We start from the raw sequence: 6,482 nt of genomic DNA, 5'->3' as shown, positions 1-6,482 counted from the left end.
ATAGACGTGGAGGGGGCATTTGACCGCACCACGTATCAGGCAATCAATATTGCAGCATCTAAACATGGCATAGAACCAACAATCTGTAGATGGATTGGTACTATGCTAAATAGCCGACTAATAAAATCCTCCCTTATGGGAGATGAAATATTAGCTACGGCTACGAAGGGTTGTCCACAGGGTGGTGTTCTCTCACCAACTCTCTGGAGTCTGGTAGTTAACTCACTGTTGGAAGAACTAAACAAAGGCCCAATACACACGGTAGGGTACGCAGATGATTTAGTGATTCTTGTAAACGGGAAATTCCCGGGAACAGTATCGGAAATCATGAATAAAGCACTGAAGCAAGTGGAAAGATGGTGCAACTGTCATCAACTCTCCATAAACCCAGGCAAAACAGTGGTAATACCGTTTACCAGGAAAAAGACCCTTAATGGCATAAAGCAGCTGAAGCTTTATGGAAGGGTACTGGAAATGTCCAATGAAGTGAAATATCTAGGCGTTACACTAGATAAAGAGCTGAACTGGAGAAAGCATGTCGAACTAACAACCACCAAGGCACTTAGAGTGTTTGGAATGTGTAGATCGGCTTATGGCAAAACGTGGGGTCTAAACCCAAAGGTACTAAGATGGATCTATACCATGATGGTAAGACCTATCATCTTGTACGGATGCCTGGCATGGTGGCCAAGGACACTAAAGAGCACATGCAGGGATGCCCTTATGAAAATACAAAGAACGGCATGCATGGCTATTACTGGCGCGTTTAGAACGACGCCAACAGCGGCGATGGAGGTACTGCTAGACCTCTCGCCGCTACACCTAGTGATACAATCTGAGGCGCGGAAATCGCTACACAGGTTGACCCTAACAGGCCTCTGGAGCGATAGCAAGCCAAAGACCAAACACACAAACATGGAATGCGACAATTTCATGAAAAGGATTACGAACATGGGCTGCGATAAGATGCAACCCAAGTTTATGTTCCATAAGAATTTTAACGTTAAAATTCCAACAAGGGCTGAGTGGACCGAAGGTCTTGAAGCACCAATCTCTGATGGAAACGACATTATATGGTACACAGATGGGTCTAAGACAGAATCTGGTACGGGGGCAGGCATTTATGCAAATGACTTTAGTAGTAGTATAAGCATGGGCAATTACGCCACTGTCTTCCAAGCCGAGACATTCGCTATAATTGCCTGTGTGCATGAGAATATAGTTAGGCGAACCCAAGGGAAGAATATCTATATACTCAGCGACAGTCAGGCCGCTCTCAAAGCGCTCGAAGCTCCCAGAGTGGACTCTAGACTGGTATATAATGGCGTCCAAGCTCTGAACCAGCTTGGAAGGCAAAACAGGGTGCAACTGGTATGGATCCCAGGGCACGAGGGATTCATAGGCAATGAAAATGCAGATGAACTCGCCAGAGCCGGATCTGTAAGTAACCTTATAGGTCCGGAACCATTCGTGGGGCTCTCACAGGGAACCATCACAACGGCTATTAAAGACCATACCAAGACCAAACACCAGGAAGAATGGGATAGTCTGACGGGTCTAAAGCATGCAAAGCTCTTTATGCAAGGAATAGACTCCGGCTGGAGCAAAAAGCTTTGGAAACTTAGCAAAAGACAACTCCAAATCATAACGGGGGTGTTTACTGGCCATTATGGGGTCAAAGGATTTCTGGCCAAGATGGGACACTCTGACAACACCGATTGTCGTATGTGTGGCGAAGAGGAAGAGACAGTAAGACACTTAATGTGTGAATGTCACGCCCTCGCCAGACAAAGAATGAAGGACTTTGGAGCAGGATACCTGGAACCAAAGGACTTTAAAACGCTACCCATGAGCTCCATCATCCGACACATGGATATGGTGGGAAAAGCTCTTGAGTAGTTGACGGATCTCTTCTAGGGGGTAACTGCACAAAAGATCCCTATGGGTCGAAGTGTATCCGCAAGGGCCCCCGAAAACGATAAGATAAGATAATGTAGATCTAGTTGGTCTCTAAATCGTCTCTAGATCTTGTGATTATCTCGAAATCCGAATAGGCCTGTCAGTTGAGATCGACCTGTAGACACCCTGTAGAGGAAAACACCAGCCCACCAACATATGATAACGATCAAACGGTCAATTATATGAACAAAAGTTTTCGTGTGCACCCTGAATATGTATTTTAGTCAAGTAAACATAAAACATATGGTAAATATTGACTGTTGATTTTTTTTATCTGTTTTTCTTTCACTAATAAAGTGCCGACTAATCGGCCATTTTTGCCGACTAGTCGCCGACTAATCGCCGACTACAAATGTGGCCGGATAGTCGGCTTTCCCGACTAGTCGGCGACTAGTCGATACATCCCTAGTTTTTTTTGTCGATCCGGTTGTTGGAAAGGCCATAGTCGGTTTCCCATAGTAAGTTGGCCCTTAAATCAATTTGACTCGGGTTTTTTTTTGTGAGTACCTCTTATGGTGAAGGATATTTTTGCTGAGTATCAACATCCTACTAGTGACAGTTTTTGACTTATTATTTTTTAATTTTGTTTCTTTAATGTATTGTTTATCGGGATGTATTCAAGCGATTTACTTAATTTTTTTAAACAATGTTCTTTATTTAGGTATGCATCTATACTCAAAAAACAAATAACAGATGTCATATAAAAAAAAAATAAAGTTTAAAAAAATAAAACATTTTTTTATGTCGTGGTGAAGTAGTGACACCTCTAATTTTTTTTCTAGTTGTAGGCCAGACATTGGCCTACTACTTGCCTAAATATCAACATTTACCAAATGGTACTTCCTGTCAAAAATTAGCAATGTGTGTGGTAAGTTCTGTACTCAGTCGGTGTTTTTCAATGTAGTATACAAACTCTTCGATTATGTTTGCGTTTTCTTATCAGGTTGTCGTATTTAAGGTGGTTCTCCTTATCCGAATTTCATACAATTGTATTGACAGATTTTCTCTTAATAACTTGATTTCCCGCACTTTTAAACCTTGATATTCAGGGAAATATGGATCGTTTGAATTGGCAACTGAAAAATAATGACCAGTTATTCAATAATATTATTTATAAATTCAGTCAAATATTAAGAAAATTTTGCTCAACGCTTGTTTGTGTAAGTTACCTTTACACTATCTGTGACATCCGTGTCAAACAAGATGGCGAAGTTAAGTTTAATAATAACAAACAAAGATGTCACTGTAACACAGGTGACCTAACTAAGTAGTGCCTAATTTGCTCGATAGATGGTAATAACGTAAGGATATCTAATTCACAAAATATAGTATTTAGCTTATTATAAACCATTTCCGGCAAAATTTGACCCCTCAATTCTCAGGTATATAAACATTTCAAGGAATATTTGTTAATATGTTACCAGTTCAAAAAGTAAGGAATGGTACTGTAATAATCGCAATATTAAAATGAAGTAGGTACATATTTATAAACTACCTGTTGCCCGCGACTTCGTCCGCGTGGACTCTTATCTTGAACATTTTACATCTTGAGTACCTATAATTTTCATCGATGCAAACTTTATAATACAAACTTTTAATATAATGTTAATGCCCTTTTACCAAGTTTGAAGTTCCTAGCTAGAAAGCTTGAAAAAAAATGTTTGATATTCATACAAACTTTCAACTCCTTTTGCAGTTTTTGCACCACGTTAAGGGATGAATTTTCAAAAACGCTGAAATGAGTTTTCTTGTAATTTAATTTAATATCTTTTTGCAAAGTTTCAAGTTCCTAGCTTAAAATAAAATTTGCACCCCAAGACGAACTTTCATCCCCTTTTTAACCCCCTTAGGGGTTGAATTTCTCAAAATCGCTTCTTATCTCTTGTACACTTTATAAATGTAATCTAGTGTGCAAATTACAACTTTCTATCTTTTGTAGTTTCGGCTCTGCGTTGATGAATCAGTCAGTCAGGACACTTGCATTTATATATATGTATAGATTATTAAAACAAATTAAAAGTAATTGAGTAATTTAATTACTAATTAATGTAATTACAATTGCAAAATACACAGAAAATTTAATTACATGTTTATAAATTTTATGTAATTAAATTACAAACAATTTTATTACAATGTAATTAAATTACACGAGTAATTAATTACGCCCCACACTGCTGCCTAGCTATCACGGTTCATAAGATACAGCCTGGTGACAGACGGACGGACGGACGGACGGACGGCCGGACAGCGGAGACATAGTAATAGGGTCTCAGTAAAGGGTAAAAACGGGACCCTATTACTAAGACTATGCTGTCCGTCCGTCCGTCCGTCTGTCACCAGGCTGTATCTCATGAACCGTGATAGCTAGGCAGTTAAAATTTTCACAGATGATTTATTTCTGTTGCCGCTATAACAACAAATACTAAAAAGTACGTAACCCTCGGTGGGCGAGTCCGACTCGCACTTGTCCGGTATTTTTTACTTATTATGCAAACTACATAGTATAAAAAATAAAGTGCTCACTCCATACATCAGTTTTAGTACCAAAACGACTATTATTTTCGCAGTCGACATCTAGGGTCCATATTGGGTTGCATACAAGTTTAGGTCATATCTTTGATGCGCATAACAACTTGTGTCATAATCATCACTGCGCATACAAATGAAAAGTCATATTATATTGTGTCATACATTTTTAGCCATAATATTTGATGACATACTCAGCAGTTATCATACATTTTTTGTGCATATAGGTTTTGATTATAATGAATCAAATCTCATACCAGCTAAAAGCATATTTATCGATATTTATAAGGTTTTTACGTATAACGTTTTGTAGCATAATAATTTTCAACCATAATGGCTTACATAAATAATTTAAGAAACTAATTTTAGCCTCTCAACAACTCCTCGAAAAAAACCTTTTCCCTAATCTCCGTCCAAACACTTAATTCGACGGAGCCCCGCTCGCGCGGGGCTCCTATTCCTGCGTAGTTTACCCTTCGGGCATCTAAAGCAACCTAACGAACCTAACCTACCTATTATGATTACTGATTAGTTTCTTTTATGACCACTAAATATATGACTTAATTTTTTATGTCTATATTAATACTATGCACTGCAATACTTCGAACGAAAAACAATTATGGATATCAAGCAGATGACTTAAAAATTTATGCGAATTAAATTAATGACTACAAAAATTATGACATAACTAATTTATGACAAAAACCCAGTTATGCTCAGGAATAATTCTGACTAAAGATTTTTATGACTTACAATTTTATACATAAAGTGTTATGACAATTAAAAATATGACAAAAGTTGTTATGCGACCAGAGGGAGTCCCCGACATCTAGCATCGAGTAGCGGAATTATCAGTACCGCCTAGGTTCGAACGCCGTCTCAGTTTACGAACCGCGCGCCATCTAGGGGCAGGGTGCTAGCTTGCCAGGCCAGACGCAGCCGCCGCATTGCACCTCAATCTATTGCCATCTATCGGTAATACGATCAAACCTGCGACGAACGCCTCGCTACAATAGGCCCGTAGGTTACGGTCCGGTACAATACGAGTAAGATAAATAGTTCACGAATCACCTATGAGGTGGCGCTGGTTTTATAATTATTGATTTGACGGAGCTTGTAATTAGCATACAGATACAGAAGATTCGTCCATTAACCTATGTATTTTAGGCAGTAAGCATAACGAAATTAACGAATAAAATAAAATAAAACTAGTGGCTCTGTGAGCTGTAGACCTCGCAAGCATAGCTTATTGAGACCGTGCACGATGACAGCGCCACACAGCGGTTTGATTAATCAAGAATACAAAATTTTAAATTTATTCAATATAAAAAAAAAGTAAAAAAATCGAATTAAAAGGAAAAAAAAATACATAAAGATTTGTCTTACTGGGGATCGAACCCAGACTTTCTGTGTGCAAACAAAAAAAGGGAATGTTTGCAAAATGCGCCATGATAGTTCTTAGCTAAGCTGACGAAATTCCGCTACTCATTCTCGAGTAAAAACTAAATATTATCTAAATACCGCCTAAACCAGCAATACAATTTTTCTCCATTTCCTGCCATTTACTATGTAAATACATATGTTTCAAAAAGAAAATACTCTTATGGTATCGATACGACTATTTGTTTAAGCGCGAGGAATCAGAGAATAAAACTGCAAAATATTGCAATATCTTGCATTCACGCACACTCACATACCTAAAGTCAGTGTCTAATGTCAGTAGATTTGTCAGCCGCCGCATTGCACCTCAATCTATTGCCATCTATCGGTAATACGATCAAACCTGCGACGAACGCCTCGCTACAATAGGCCCGTAGGTTACGGTCCGGTACAATACGAGTAAGATAAATAGTTCACGAATCACCTATGAGGTGGCGCTGGTTTTATAATTATTGATTTGACGGAGCTTGTAATTAGCATACAGATACAGAAGAGTCGTCCATTAACCTATGTATTTTAGGCAGTAAGCATAACGAAATTAACGAATAAAATAAAAT

This window comes from Cydia splendana, unplaced genomic scaffold (genome assembly GCF_910591565.1).
Source record: "Cydia splendana unplaced genomic scaffold, ilCydSple1.2 scaffold_73_ctg1, whole genome shotgun sequence".
Taxonomy (NCBI): domain Eukaryota; kingdom Metazoa; phylum Arthropoda; class Insecta; order Lepidoptera; family Tortricidae; genus Cydia; species Cydia splendana.
The sequence above is the reverse complement of the archived record's forward strand: the minus strand, read 5'-3'. Positions refer to the sequence as shown.